This window comes from Panthera leo, chromosome C1 (genome assembly GCF_018350215.1).
Source record: "Panthera leo isolate Ple1 chromosome C1, P.leo_Ple1_pat1.1, whole genome shotgun sequence".
Taxonomy (NCBI): Eukaryota; Metazoa; Chordata; class Mammalia; order Carnivora; family Felidae; genus Panthera; species Panthera leo.
Window position 1 is genome coordinate 80866011 of NC_056686.1, and position 16216 is coordinate 80882226.

The window sequence follows — 16216 nt, forward strand, 5'->3', positions numbered from 1 at the left end:
TTGAAACCAATCATTTATATGCTCTAAGTAAGATGTTATGCTTTCACAAAAGCATTAAAATTCACAAGTGAATGAAAATGTGTGTATTGTTCCAAAAGTATGCTTAAATTTCAAATGTTTCATTTCACAGCAGAGCCCTAGTCAGTCAACACATTCATGTAGTGACACCTGTAACTCACACATGGTGGTTTAATTGAGTAACAGTTGATTTCCTTTCATAATAAAACAATCACCTGAACCCTGCTACATGTATTGGTCCATTGTTCTTCCTTGCTGTCACCATTAACATGTATTTAGGCTTCACCCAGGACATCTACTCCACTTATAAAGTATAGCAAATGAGCAAAAATGTTGAAATTGTCATTATCCTCTAAGAACCGAGGATACGAGGGTTGCCATTTTTCTCCACTCACTGGGAATTTGTTTTTATATGCACATCACACGATCATTTGTGGCTTGTATTAAAGGACAGATTTGGTAAATCCAATTTAGGTCTAATGTGGCTTGTGAACAAAAATATGTTACTCACTTTTTAAAAGCAATTAACTATTTCAGTTACTTGATTAAAATAATAGCTAATACTTGTTGAGATTCTATTTTTAATCAGGTGCTCAGACCTTTTGTGCATTGTTTTTTAAAAATATTTTCGGGGCGCCTCAGTGGCTCAGTTGGTTGAGCATCCGACTTCAGCTCAGGTCATGATCTCGCAGTTAGTGAGTTCGAGCCCCACGTCGGGCTCTGTCCTGACAGCTCGAAGCCTGGAGCCTCCTTTGGATTCTTTGTCTCTGTCTCTCTGCCCTTCCCCTGCTCACACTCTGTCTTTCTGTCTCTCTCTCTCTCAAACATGAATAAACTTAAAAAAATTTTAAAAATATTTTCAATAACCCTATAAAGGAAGTATTATAACTATTCCTGTTTTACATGTGGGGAATCTGAGATTGGGTTGAATAACCTGCCCAAGGTCACGTAGGCCAGGGTTTCTCACCTAATAGCTTAACCACGAAGGCTTGATGGCAGTACCTTGTGTCCTCTTCAGAGATACGAATGGCAGATGCTCTTAGTTTGTGCACCAGAAGACTATTTAATGATTAGAAAGGAGAGGAGAATCCTTTAAGAGTTTAACGTTATGTCCTGATAGTGGATTAACTAGAAGGATATGTCTCATGTCTATGCAAGCAAAATTCTGAATCATTTAAATCAGTGAAATGAGAGAAAGATGCTTTGGGTTTTCCAATTCTTACCCTTCTCATTTCCAACTACCGGAATGTTTTGTACAAGCAGAGCAAATGGAAGGGTCAACCATTTATGGGACCAGATGGATATCCTCTTCCTCCATTTCATTCCCTCTTTGTTTTGCTACCCTTTTAAAAGTTAGTTAAAAATCTCACCACCTATGGGTTTACTAACTCATGCAATCCATTTTCCATTAAAAAAAAAAAGTATCTTACACTGGAGAAATTGTGACAGTCAATGGACCAAGACCATGAAACATTTTATATTTCTTAGTATGATCCAAACAAACTCTTTGGAGAAACTGTGGCCTCTGGCACAATATTTTCACAGCCATAAGAGTTTAGATTCCTGTGATCTCAGTGGTATTTAACAATAAATCCTGGACTACATGGTTAGCAAAAGCAAAGGGAAAATGGATGTCAAGTCCATTAATCACAGATGAAAAAAATTTTCTGGGTTGGAATGTCAACTAGGCATTAGCTGTGCTTTGCACTATAAAATCTATTCAAATGACCTCCTGATTAGGTCAGCTTGTCCTTTTGCCCTGAGATATTTTAAAAACAGAAACTGGCAGTTAGGGCTATAATCCTCATGATACTTCAGGCTGTACAGAGTAGATATTTGGTCATAAGGACAACCATAAGCAACTCCTCTGTAGCATTTTGCTCGTAGCTGTCAGCTTGACCAAATCGCATACAAAATCGATAGCAAACTGCATGTTCTGTAAAGTAAATATGTCCATTAGATGAGAAGTGTTTCAAGGTAATTCAAAATAGTCTGAAAATACACATTTGTAACTGAAGGATTTATTTAAGATTGATTTTGAGAAAAGTAAAAGTAAGCAAAACGATGTTTACTTCGTACCTCCTAGATAAAAGGAAGCACTAAGAAAAAAAATCTGAATTATACCTATCAACACTGATATGGTAGAGAATCTGATGTTGGCATTTGTGACTGTATTAGGGAGTGATATTAACCGCTAGCCATTTGTAAGTTGCAAATGCCCATTTATAAACTCCTGGTGTAAATGTACAGCCACACAATCAAGTGAGTGCATTTACAACCTGTGAATCACTAAAGACTTGGGAGGCAGCCCCTCGTCCCTGGCAGATGCTATCCACATTCCTCAGCTCTCCTGGTGGCGTTCAGAAACACAGGCTGCTTCTGAAGAAAACGAGAATAACGACTCCAAAAGGCTTAGATTAGAGCAGCTTTGAAATGGAATGCATTTTAAAAATGTGCTTTAGTGCTGCTGTAAAATGATGCTATTGTTGTGTTTGTCATACTTCTGTTAAAAATGAGGCCATTTATACAGCTTTAGGCTCAGTGAGGTAGGAGGGAGAATTGGGAGATGCTGGAATGTTTGATGATATTCTTTTCCTTTCTGGGCATCGGAAATTCCGCAGTTGTCATTCACATTAGCAGAATGTAGAACATTAGCTGAGCAAAGCCAAGATGCCCTCCTGGGAGGAATGAAGGCCACTTTGCCCATCATGTTAACCTCTTGAGTACCACATTGCTAAAGGATTTAGTGTGCATGGAGTTAGGAGTTTGGTGGGAAATATGATTCTACAAAACAAGATGGGTAAATCCAAAGGATAGGAATATCATAATGTTGGGGGACAGTCTCTGTGGTCCAGAAATTCTGGTACTCAGAGGGGCATCCATTTTACTTCCTGCTTTGTATATTCCATTGCAAAAATGAGCCTGCCCACCTCCCCACCATTCCCAACCTTCTCATCCTCCTCCACACTCCCCTACATGCTCTCTTGGAAGAAAACTTCAGGAGACAGAGAGCGCCACAGCCAACCTATTCTGATTCGTGCACCCAGTGAATGTAGTTTCACTGTTCACCTTAAGACCCATTTCTTTCAGAAAGTTTTTTTTTTTAACTCTTAGATTTATCTGATCCATGTCCTTGAACTCTAAGTTTGAAAATGGGTGTAGCATGTATGAGTTTATTTGGGGGGACAAATGATTTGCTTGTACTTAAAATATCAGGCATCTCCAGTGAACCAAGAGCTTTGTGTGGGGTGCAGCATGAATAAAGTACGATTTCTGCCCTCCAACATCTTACACTGCAGCATCACAGCATAATTGTTTGCATATCGATATGTACAATTCTTCCTTCCCTTTCCCCCCAAGTTAGCAGAAAGATATATAGAACACTCCATTCTCCAGCCCAAGGATCATACATAGAAGTATGTAAAAAAAAGACATTTTGATTAGGAATTGAGAACAGAAAGTCCTTTCTGCAAAAAATAGCTCATGATTGAACAAAGTCTTATTCTGTTTATCTTAAGAGAAAATTCATATTTAAAAATCCAGCCTCCTCACCTTATGCATTCTTTCTGCTTTGTTAATTTCCAACTGTTCAGCTCATAGGTATATTCACTAATTTATCAAGTTTTCTTGATTTTTTTTGTTGTTCCCCAAATCAAGAACCCCACCGTCTAATGGAGGAGAAAGGTATCAACAGAAATTAACTAGTTTCTATCAGAGAATTAGGAAGAAAGTGCAGTAGGGGCAAAGAACAGCCACAAACTAACATGGCTTGGTGAGGAAGTGAGCTATATCTTTTTGGAGGAGATGATATGAATTTTCCAAGTGTAGAAGCAAGGGAAGTGTAACCTAGGCAACAGGAACAGCATATACAAAGACACAGAAGTGAGAACAATCTTCCAAGGTTGGGGAAATGTGGTTTATCAGAGGCTTCTTGAGAATCAGGCTACAATGAGGTAAAATAGGTGGGAAAGTAGGTAGGAGTGTGAACTAAAGAGTCTTAAAAGGCAGATAAATGAATCTGGATGGTCCTTTTGGCAAGAGAGAGTTATGGCAGGATTTTGAGCAGGAGCATGGCAGGATCAGCGTAACATTACGAAGACCATTTTATAACAAGAAAGACATTAAAGCGAAATAAAAAGATGCCATCGTTGTGATGTCTGGTAAGTGATGGATGACCAGCTGTGACTCCATGAGGATAACCCAGAGAAGAGATGCCCAGATCCTAAACAGGACAGTGGTGGTGAGGCTGCTGAAGAGGAAATACATTGGAGAGGCTGTCAGTAAATACACTAAACAGAAAAAGTGGTGACTAATTTGGTATGAGATGAGGTAGAGAGAGAAGACATGAATGACTCTAGATTTATCGGATTACTCAACTGATGGTTGGTGGCACAAGGCAAAAGAAGAAAACAAAACAGACAAAAAAAAACCCCACAACTGTTAAAAGGAGCATCTGGTGGGGACAAGGGAATGAGATTGGTTTGGGATATGTTGGGTTCTGGCTGTCTGTTGGGATCTGTAAACATCTGCCTAAACTAAACTTGAATGTTTATTTATTTATTATTTTGAGAGAGAGAGAGCATGAGCAGGGGAGGGGCAGAGAGAGAGGGAGAGAGAGAATTCCAAGCAGTCTCCATGCTCAGCAAAGAGCCTGATGCAGGGTTTGATCTCACGAACCTTGAGATCGTGACTTCAGCTAAAACCAAGAGTCGGACGCTTAACCAACTGAGCCACCCAGGTGCCCCTGACTAAACTTTACACAGAGAGCCTGTCACTACATGCCAACACACAATGCCAGCCAGTTTGGAGCTCTCCTGCTTTCCGCATGCTTCTCTGTGGACCTGGTAGCAACATAACGGAGAAGTAGAAGGACCACCTGAAGGAAGAGAGAAGAGGCTGACCACGGCTTCTTTTTGCTTTCAGACTGCACTCTCAGGGAAGAGAGGTGAAAAACCCAAAGTCCAAACTGAGCTTAAAGCATCCAATAGCAGACAATATGAGACAAGTTAATTACCAATATGGCTGAGTTTTTCTATTTCATTAACTTTGGGACTTTTTGTTGGCTAAGAGTAACAAGAGAATAACTGGAAAGTCAACCAATGGCAGGGAAAGAACTAGTGACACAGAGGAAAGTTGAAGGGACAGTGGGTGAACAAAATAAAGTGCATTGTAATCACCATCCCCATCAGGAGTCAACACAGAGGAAGAAGAGAAGGTCTGACACTGAAGCTTGAGTAACACCAACATCGAAAGAGCTGGCAGAAAAACAGCCACCTTCGGAGGAGAGATTGCTGGCATATTCCCACTTTGTTATGGATTGAAACCTCATAACAATGGCTTTTATTACCCATCATCTTTTCAGGTAAGTAAACTGAAACTTATAGAGGGAAATATTAGCCTTGAGGCCACATCACTAGTAGATGGCAGAGCTAGGACCCAGAGCCTGATGTGATTGATCTCAAAGCCACCGTGCTATCTATTCCCTAAATCTTCAAAATATCACCACTTTAGAATTACAAGGAAAATATAAGTAAAGAACTGAGTGATACTAGAACCAATAACATAATGTTGAACCTTTGAAAGACAGGGATGGTAAGAATGTGATGCTGAGTCAAAGTACTGGAAGTGAAATTGGCATATGATTCAAGATACTGTAAATCTTCAATACCAAACTGTAAACCCTAATAACAATATGTCTTCTCTCTGATGTTTCCCACAAGGTAGGCTGACATTCAACTTATTTCAGCCATTGAGGTCAGCTGGAGATCCTGACCAGCGTTAGTGACCTGCTGTCCCTGCTGTGGCCCTGTGTCTGGAGGTGATCCAAGGAGACCCCGTTCATCATTTCTCTCTGCATCTACACCTCATTTGTAGGTTTTTAATTTAATTTAATTTTTAATTTTTATTTTTTTCTATCTGTGACCCATCATTATAGAAAACCGTCATAAAAATAATTTCACATTTGGGCTTCAATTATGTACTGAATGAAGATCTTTAGTGATGTATTTATTTAAACAAAACAAAACAAAACAACCCACAAAAAACCAAACTGGTTTTTATGGGTTAATTCACCTATTTGAAAACATGTTTATAAGTGAAGCCCTAAACTGATTTGAGAAGCATAAGCTTCACTTATCATTTTAGTTTTCACGAATAATAATACATAATAAGAATGAGGACAGGAGCGCCTGGGTGGCTCAGTCGGCTGAGCGTCCGACTTCGGCTCAGGTCATGATCTCACGGTTTGTGAGTTCGAGCTCCGTGTCGGGCTCTGTGCTGACAGCTCAGAGCCTAGAGCCTGCTTGGATTCTGTGTCTCGCTCTCTCTCTGCCCCTCCCCTGCTCACACTCTGTCTCTCTCTGTCTCAAAAATGAATAAAACATTAAAAAAACTTATAAAAAAAAAGAATGAGGAGACACTCCTAACTGAAAATGAGCACTAGTGAGCTAGATTATGGTTTGGGAACAGGAGAACCCAGCAAACACTCAGCAGTGGGAGCGAGCCATTGTTAGCGAAGGCAGTCATGCAGTTAGTGGTGATTTTTTTCCCCTTCTTAAAGAGTTTCTTTCTGCTTGACCTGGTCTTCATTTACGTTTTAATTTTGGAATTTTTTTCTGATAGAAACATCATATAGAACAATAAAAATAGGGTTAACTTGTTCTTTTTGAAGGAAGGCAGATTACTGAAGTGAGAGAGCCCAGCCACATCCCCAAACTGCAAAATTTGTACTGTCCAACTAGAAATAAAAGTCTGTGGCATCCTGTTCTCCAGTATTACGTATCCATATTTTCTGCTCTTGCAACCTTGCAAATGTCATCTTATTCCAAAGAGTGCCTTACTGGGGCTCCTGGGTGGCTCAGGCGGTTGAGCATCCAATTCCTGATTTTGGCTCACGTCATAGTCCCAGGGTCGTGGGAGTGAGTGTGGAGCCTGCTTGAGATTCTCTGTCTCTGTCTCTCTCTGTCTCTCTCTGTCTCTGTCTGTCCCCCTATCCCCTGCTCTCTTTCTCTCTGTCTCAAACAAAAATAAAATAAAATAAAAAAATAAAGAGTGCTGTATTGATAGTGCAATTTTCTGGTAAACTGAAATCTTCCCTCTCTCTTTCAGTCTTTTCTTTCTCTGCCCCCGCTCTCTCTTTCTCTCCTTCTCTCTTCTTTCAAACACACACCAACACGCACACACAGACACACACAACTGTATTACTAGTATAGTAAGGCTGCTTTGCCTGCCATTTGCCCTGGGTATGGACCTGACCACTGAAGGAAGACTCTGTCCTGACCCTAGTGATACTTGTTATTTGATTTCTTAAATTAATTTTTTATTTGTAATCTCAGGTTTTGTTGACCTTGGAGAACTCTCTGAAAGAGCAATCTGAGAACCGATTTCAGTGTGTAGACAGGCCTATGGAGAATACGAAATAATAGTGTAGTCTGATAGGTCAAATTTTGGATTCATATTTCAAAGGTCAGAAGTGCAAATTCCATTAAGGTTGTACTTATGATAAAATTTCCTTTAACTCATTTTTTTTTATCTTTAGTTTGGAAATCTAGAAGATGATCTATGATCCAGAATATTTCCTATGTTAGGAAAAAAAGCTGAGTTGTAAAAATAAATATAATGATTATGGCTAAAAATAAGATCTTATTACACTGAAATTTCGTTGAGTTCAATACGAAACAAGGGTTCAGCGGTGAATGGACAGATTTGCAATTGAAAATGCTCCTTTGGAAAAAATTAGAACCCTAATGTCACCAACAGAATTTCTGCTACACTCTTGATGTGACAGACTGGCCCAGTTTCACACAAGCTCTGGGATGTGGGTATGAGTTGGCTCAGGAAGTCTTGGGTGTGGGATGGTAGCTATGTTAGTTTCTAACAATTCAGTCCATAGCATTGTGCCCCCCCCCCCCCCCCCCCCCCCCCGCCGCCAAATCCTTGTCCTTCTCACATACAAAATACATTCATTCCCTCCCAACAGCCCCCAGTGTTGAAACTTAATCCAGCATCAACTTGAAAGTCTAAAGTCCACTGTCTCGTGTAAATATCATCTAAGACAGATATGGCTGAGACGTGTGGTATGATTCATCCTGAGGCAGAATTCCTCTCCAGCTGTGAGCCTGTGAAATCAGACAAGTTGTGTGCTTCCAAAATACAATGGTGGGACAAGCAGAAAATATATATTGCTGTTCCAAAGGGAGACGTTGGAAAGAAGAAAGGGGTGACAGGTCCCAAGCAAGTCCAAGATCCAGCAAGACAAATTCCAATGGATCTTATGGCTTGAGAATAATCCCCGTTGGCTCGATGTCTCATTTTCTGGGCCTACTGTGGAGGCAACTTCACTCCCACATCTCAGTCCTCCCTGCCCTTCAACTTTGTGAGGTACCACCCTTGGGGGACTGGATTGGGAGAACTCTGGCCCCAGAAACAGAAGAGGCCCCCTACTTTTGGAAACCCAGGAGGAACGAGCCCTAGTCCCTGGGACCGTGGTGGGAGAAGCAGTGTTACAACGTCTGAATCCCTTTCAGGGTTCCTTCTTCCCTTCCTTAAGGAATAGTGCACATTCACAGCTGAATAGTTTTATGGGCCAGTCTTGTCAAATCCAGCAAGTCTGGCGGCCTTCCTTCCTTCTGTCCTGCTGTCTCCCTTTGTTCAAAAATGGCAGTGTCTTTGCTGGTATAATCCTATTTTCTTTTTATTGAGCCAGGCTGTTGGTGTTATGTTCTGAACATGCATTCTTTCTTTCTTTTTTTTTCTTTTTGCTATATAGACAGGCTGAGAATTTTCCAAACCTTTAAGTTCTTTTCTGCTTAACACTTCCTTCTTCACTTCCTCTTCATTTCTCTCTTCTCACATTTTGCTTTAAGCAGTCAAGAGGCTCCAAGTTGCTCCTTCAACACTCTGCTTAGAAATCTCCAAAGCTAAATATCCAATTTCACTGCTTGCAAGTTCTACCCTCTGCAAACCAGTAGAATACACTTTATAACAAAGACCGTCTTTCCTCCAGTTTCCAATAACACGTCCCACATTTCCAGCTGAGACCTCACCAAAATTGCCCTTAATTGTCCATATCTCTGGCAAGCCGTTACCCAGTTCCGAAGCTGCCCGCATGTGCCTTGGCGTTTCTTACAACAGCATGCCATTTCCTGGCACCACATCTATTTCAACCTCATCTAAACCTAATTACCTTTCAAAGAATCATCTCCAAATATATCAAATTAGGGGAGTAGGACTTCAACACATGAACTGGAGGTGGGGGTGGGGGTGGGGGTGGGGGGATCTGATTCAGTCCTGAGCAATAGAGAAAAGGAAGGGAAAGAAATACTTTTTCCTTTGGCTGCGACTTCCCTGCCTCAGCTCTAGTTGACTCACATTATCTGTGGATGAGGAAGAGCTTGGGAGATTCCTGTGTTCACCTGTCTCCACTCCTAGTTCCACAAACACATGCTTTGTTAATTCTATCATGCTGTGGTCTTGAACAAATTCTCGAATAGTCCTGAAGCACGGTTTTCAGGTTTTCTTGCGGCTGAGTGAATAATGTCAAAGGCTGTGCAGATGATAAAATGTGGATAGAGCTACACCATAAAGGTTTCTGGCAAACCAATAGTGCATGCCCCAAGTAAGCCTATGCAAGTGGTGTCAGTTCATTTTAAATGTCAGAGGCCAAATCGAACATGCTAGACAAGAATTGGCCACATCTGGACTAGATGTTCTCTAAATTATCTTCAAGACTGAACTGTGTGAATTAGCTATAGATACCAACTGTATTTCCTCCTACTCTTCCCATTCTCTGAGACTCAGTGAGGATCAGGAAGCCTGTCCCATCCTTCATCACTTAAAAATATTTATTTAAGATTCTCTGCAGTTGTGGTCAATGAGATTGGATCCTTTTTTCCCCATAGAATCTTCCTTGAGATAGTAAGACCATGATGAGGCAGGTCAGATTTAGGAAGATGGTAAGTCAAAAGCACCCACCATGGGGTGCCGTGTGGCTCAGTCGGTTAAGCGTCCGACTCTTGATTTTGGCTCAGGCCATGATCACACAGTTCATGAGTTCGAGTCCCACATTCGTGCTGCACTGACAGCAAGGAGCCTGCTTGGGATTCTCTCTCTCTGCCCCTCCCCCCCACACTCTCTCTCTAAAAAATAAATGAACATTTTTAAAAAAACACCCACTGAGATATTCAACTCTAATGAAGTCTTGACATTTTAAAAATCTGTTATTACAGTTAACTAGCTGGCTCAATGTCTTCTGGAATACTATCTTTTCTCATCCTCGTTTCTCAAGAAATGGTAATCACTTTTGCTATTGTCATTTTTTTTCCTTTGTAGGAGAATCTTCATGTGGGGTAGAGAGGGAAATCATCTGAAGGTCTGTATATTCCAAACTGTCAGATATTATTGAAGATCAAAGGGCAAGATTATTGATGTCCAAATTGATTGGCTTTCTTGGCATCATGATTCCAGAGCCACTAAACTGATAAAATCAAAAGGGTATTTAATATTGCATATGAACATTTTATACAGAATCAGATGATGGCATGAAATGTAGGCTCATCGTCTCTTTAAAAGGTTGTAAGATTATTTCATAAGATTTCAGATCATCTTTAGGGATTTTATCTGTAGCTAAGTCTGTTGTTTGGGTATTTATGCCACATACAAACCTAAAACCTGGAGTAATTTGGTTTCAAATGAGTGGTGGGGCGGTGGAGGGTGTGTGAAGGTGACTGGATCCAACAAGAAATTCTGCTGGCATCTCGACTGTGACCTCCTGGGGGCAGGAGTGTCTCACTCCTTTGGTTCCTTTGGATTTGGTGATAATTTAGGGATGGCCCTACTGTTTTTTGTTTTCATTTTTGTCTTTTGTTTTTGGTGGTGGTGTTTTTTTCCTGGGTTATAGCAGAACCCAACAGGAAGGATACACTTAAGCAAAGGGGATCCAGATCTTAGGCTCTGAATCATATTCCTTCACCAGGGACTTGCTGGACCTCAGCTCCATGTGTCCCTGGGGAGTTCTTATGAGGACTGGGTGACCATTATTGTTATATTTGCTACTTCCTCTCTTCACTGCTCCCCTCTGGCACACCAGCCCCTCATTCTGTGGCTTGCCAGCTATCACAAGGCCCTTAGCCTCTGGCTGTGGCTGTGAATCCCCTGTGGCTTTGTGAAGTCCCTGACTACCAGGGGTTTACTACTTTTGATTCTGATGATTACCTCCTGAAGGGAGAAAAGGCTCATTTTCCCTTTAGTGTTTATCATTTCTTAGGCCACAGTACAGACAGGCATTGCTTACTGAGTTCTATTCACTGGCCTTAATGGAGTATTATTTCATTTTATCTGAACTTTGGCACTGAATTTCCCTTCACTGAATTTGGGATAAAAATAAAGGGGTTTTGTATAGTACCATACACAAATCATTCCCCCCAACCAGGGTCCGTACACTGGTCTTTGATGGAATGAAGAACCCCTCGATCTTTCCTCCCTCAAGTTGATTTATGGTGCCATCCAGCACCCCATCCCCATTTCCCTCTTCCCTTTCCTTTCTTGCTTCCTTCCTCCCTTCTCTCCTTCCTTCTTGATTGCTAATGGATGTGTGGAGGCCAGACCTTGAGGAAAAGATTGAGAACTGGCTCCTGGTTCTGGGGAAAGATGAGGTGAGCAAAGACCAGGAAGCTGCGAGAAGCTTTTGCAGACATTTACTTCTCCAGGCTGCCTCTGGAGAGCGAGCGGCTCACTAATCTCCCCAAGGCGGGGCCACTAAGCATTTGGCTGCATCCCTTGCTGCCCCCGAGACAGGGGCTTGGACTTAGTGTTCAGACTGCCAGACACGGTACTTTAGGAGCATCAACTTGAGGGGAGAGGCATCAGTAAGAGAGGGGGCTGGGGTAAGAACTGTTTTGACGATGACTATTTTTTTCAACTGCAAATAACCCAGAATGGGGTCTGTAATATAAGATGAAGAACTAAGGACAAAATGTAAGCCCTGTTTAATTTACCTGTTTGTCTTTGTGGGTTTACGTTAACCCTTATTATTGAGTCCCCGTAGTACTATTTTCTAATTAAAACATATATGTCTAATGAGTTTTCAGAATAACAAAGCATTTATAATACTCTAATGAAGGGCATTCTTTTCATCTTTATTTACTTAGCAGCATAATCAAGACCAACTTAGAAAGGTTAGCTGTGGTCAGAAGAAATTTATGAAGAGTGGCTATTAAGAGATAGAGCACATGTATGCAGACTGTGTTTAATAATGGTAAGTAGGACGTGTTTATTAAAATGATGCAGGGATTTTATCCCTTCATTCTTGATGTCTCTTAGTACCTGACATTATACTGCTACGGTTTCCATGGAAACAGCACACACTCTTCCTTTCAGCTGTCCTGAAGTTCAAGCCCTGCTGTTGCAATAGAAATTCTCAGGAACACCTCCACTTTTATTAAAAACAAAAATACCAAGTCTATGCAAAAAGTAAAAGCAAAAAAAAAAAAAAGAGGGCAAAAAAAATCCATCGACTATATTGCAGAGAAGAAACGAGAATGTGCAATATTTTCATTAAGAGGGAATCAAGAAACAATTTACTATGCTGGAGGTTGAGAGCATCTGTCATTTCCTTCCCCTAAATTACCTTAGAATTGATCCTCTGGAGCCTGCCTTAACATCTGCACCTTTCATTTCTAATTCAATATATTCTATTTTTAGTTTTCTGGAAATATCTCTTTTACTGATTTAAGAAGTCGTTTCTCTGTGACTCCCCCCAAAAATGTTGATTTCTGTCTATAAGTTGTGACTTTAATAAAGAGAGTTTACATTTAGGATACGATTGTTGGAATAAGACATTTCACATATGTTCACCATGAGGTGGGTCTCCTGTCCATAGTAGCCTTTTGTTTGGTTTATTAGCTAAGATGCTTTGGGTTGCAAGTAACAAAAAACTTAACGTCAATTGTTCCGTATAGGAAAGTGGATTTGTTGGCTTGCGTTACCAAAGCGTCCAGAGGCATGATTTGATCTGGGCTCTGGGTCTGGTCCTCCAAGTGCCAATACAGTCCTCAGGCTGGCTGCTTCACTGTGACAAAATGCCTGATGCAGTTACCCAGATTACACCAGCCTGCCATACAAGAGCCAGAAAATGAGGACATCCTTTTTAGGATCCCCTATGAAATAGCTTCTTTAGATCTATAATTCTGATGGTGTCAAAGGCACGCCCTTGAGTCAATAACTGGGCAGGACAGAGGGTTATGTTGACTGTCCTTGGGCAAGAGACACGTGTTCTATTCCTGGGTCATAAGGGCTGCATGGCAGAGGTATGGATATCAATGTAAAACTTGCGGAGATTACTGAGAGAAGAATGGATAGAGGCTGGAGAAACAGCCACTTTCCACAAATTTTGGAAGAGAAATGTTGCTTAGATGCAATCTCACCTTCTTTCCTATCCCTGATTTAACCTTCCCTGTTTATTCTGATTTAATATTGCAGCCTGCCCTCCCAATCACATTATCTTGTATCACTCTACGCTCTGTTTTCTTGCACAGTACTTAAGACTTTTACCATATTATAAAATTAATGTTTAGGGTGCTTACTGTTACCATGTTTGTTGGTTATTCTGTTCAATGGTGCATTCGAAGCACTTAGTGAATGTCTGGCTTTATAGATATTTGTTGAATAAATGAATGAACTGGATAAATGAATAATTGAATCTGGCAGATACTTTCTGGCCATTTATTAAGCCAATCTGATTGTTCAGATTTTTGACAATTAGAGATAGTGTCCAAAACCCTATTTCTAAGAGATCATTCCCCAGAGATTTTTGTTCCTGCATGTTGTTGGTTGTTGTGCTTCTGTAAGCAGGTGGCAGAAACACCAGCCTGTCTTGGACATTCTGAGAGAGATTTGTTTCAAAAAACCCTTGACTTGGTTGGGAGTCAGAATGGTGGGATATATGAAAGGCTTGTTTCTATTGTAAGGACTGTATCTCTCTGCTTTATGCAGCCAAATTCATTCTGGGCTTGAAGGAATTAACTGTGCCTTAGAGGAGTTGTCACCTGGCCGCTTAAGGTGCCAGTGGAGAGGATCTGGTAGCACTTGCCTACAAGCCTCTCTGGACAATTTGAAGTTTTTCTGAGAGAGAGAGAGAGAGAGGGTGAGAGAGAGAGAGAGAGAGAGAAAGCATGAGACTGTGAGAGCAGGGGAGGGACAGAGAGAGAGGGAGAGGCAGAATCTCAAGCAGGCTCCACGCCCAGCACAGAGCCCAATGCGGGGCTTGATCCCATGACACTGGGATCGTGACATGGGCCAAACCAAGACTGAGCCACCCAGGTGCCCCTGGACAATTTGAAGTTTAATGTCAGCCTGAAAGCAAGATGTCCTCATTTGAGGGTAAAACCCATCTCTTTCTCTACAGTGGCTATTCAGCTGCGTTCATGTGACTCACGAGTGACCTAAGCAGTTTCTTCACAAAGCACACATGGAGAGCACAGACACAGAGGCAAGTTGGGGGAGAGCCCTGGCAGGTAAATTTTCTGTGCTCAGTGATCTGGGAACAGGAATGAAAAATCCTATTGCTCTTTTGGGAGAAAGGCTAAAATTCACAGTGCTGCTTAGCTTGTCGGCAATCCTTGCTCAGGACATTTTGATTGCTGAGGGCACGTTCTAACTTTCGGTTCAGCTCTGTCTATTGGCCTGTCAAGCATACCTCAGGTGTCATACAATGGGTTCCACTTCAGTACAGTGACCCCATTCTCTACCACTGGGGTGTGAGAGTACAGGATTTAGGATACCACTCACTGGAGACCACGTCCCCAGCTCCAGACATAACTTCATCTAATTATTCCAAACAAATGCCTGTTCTGTGGGTTCTCTTGCCTTACACATCAAGTCCCAGTGACTTCCAGAGATGGTAACCACACGAATCAATATTGCCATTGTGTTAGATGTAGCACTCCCTGCCAGAAATCCGTCTCACTGTGATGATTACGTAAAAGGTTCTTAGATGGTTTTCTCACCACAATGCTTGACTCTAGGGTTAGATAAAGTTACCTGAAAAGGTCACCTTATTCAGGTGACTATATGCAAGAATCATCTGAGGCCAGTGTAGTATGAAACCTGTTTAATGCCCTATACAGCATGGGCACCAGGCAATCCAAATGGAGGCTGGCCAATGACCCGTATGTATCAGCCTTGCCAAAGAACTACCTATGTGAGCGGTGATCTCAGCCTCCAGTTCCCCTCACGATCTGCAGATTAAATGATCACTTTTCAGAGTTTTTGTGTGTCATCTCATCTATTTCAACAGGTTACCTCCCTTTTTTCTAAGGGAGGTAAGTGACATGCTTAAGGTCAGAGGTAATCCAAATAAATTCTGGAACCCCATGTGCTCCAATCTGGATATGTTGTCTCAGGCATAGAAACACAACCTAGAAAACCAAAAGTAACCGTACATCTTTCAAACCTTTCATCAGTTCTTCCAGGAAATGACAAAGAGGAACGCATGTTCTTAATAAACAGCTAAAGTTATCATCTTTTCTCACCACTGCTTCCTTCCTTAGCACATTTCACATAGACTGCAGCTGCTCCTTTACCAGCCTCTCTATTTTCCTCCTGTCACTCTCTCTGAGGGTCTTCCACATGTGTGGGCTCAACGATCCCCCTTCCACTGCTTAAGGGAGCCCAGTGAGGTCTTGCCCAGCAGCCATCTTGGCCATGCTGCGGGAGGAGCCGGGGAACCGGAAGCCATATTCCCCGTGTCCCCAGCAACCTAGACCTTCATATTTGTTAGGGAGAGAAGCACTCAGAGCCCACCGAGAAATGCAGTTCCTGCAGTCTGACAGATCTTGTGACAAATCATTTTTGGAAATTTCGGTCGAACAAAATTCTGAACCTCTTTGCATGTATACCTGCAAAAGCTAGAGTCCAGACCAAACCCTAGAGTTTCTGGGGTCTGTGCAAATGGAGAGAGAATATGTCTCATTTACTGCCGGCACATAGTTAGGACACAGTAAGTATGTATTAAATCCAGGATAAATTGAGAAATAATTTAGGAAGAAAATGACATTAGGAGGGACCAGGTATTGGATAGTTTTTGACTGTCTGCCTGCCAGCCTGCCTGCCTTTTTTTTTTTCCCTACCAGAATGATTTGAATTGACCATCTACATTGAAAAACTTCATTGATTGATGGTTTCATTCTTCCATTCGCTTTGT

General features: G+C 41.6%; 1 long non-coding RNA gene across 7 annotated transcripts in view; it reads left to right on the top strand.

Annotated features, from left to right (window-relative positions):
- Window positions 1–16216, top strand: part of LOC122228093 — a 105153-nt gene that overhangs the window by 43432 nt on the left and 45505 nt on the right. For all 7 annotated transcript variants that reach the window (XR_006206406.1, XR_006206410.1, XR_006206411.1 and 4 more), the window contains 2 exons: window positions 5743–5888; window positions 12165–12271. This is a non-coding gene — a long non-coding RNA (uncharacterized LOC122228093). The remainder of the gene's footprint in view (window positions 1–5742; window positions 5889–12164; window positions 12272–16216) is intronic.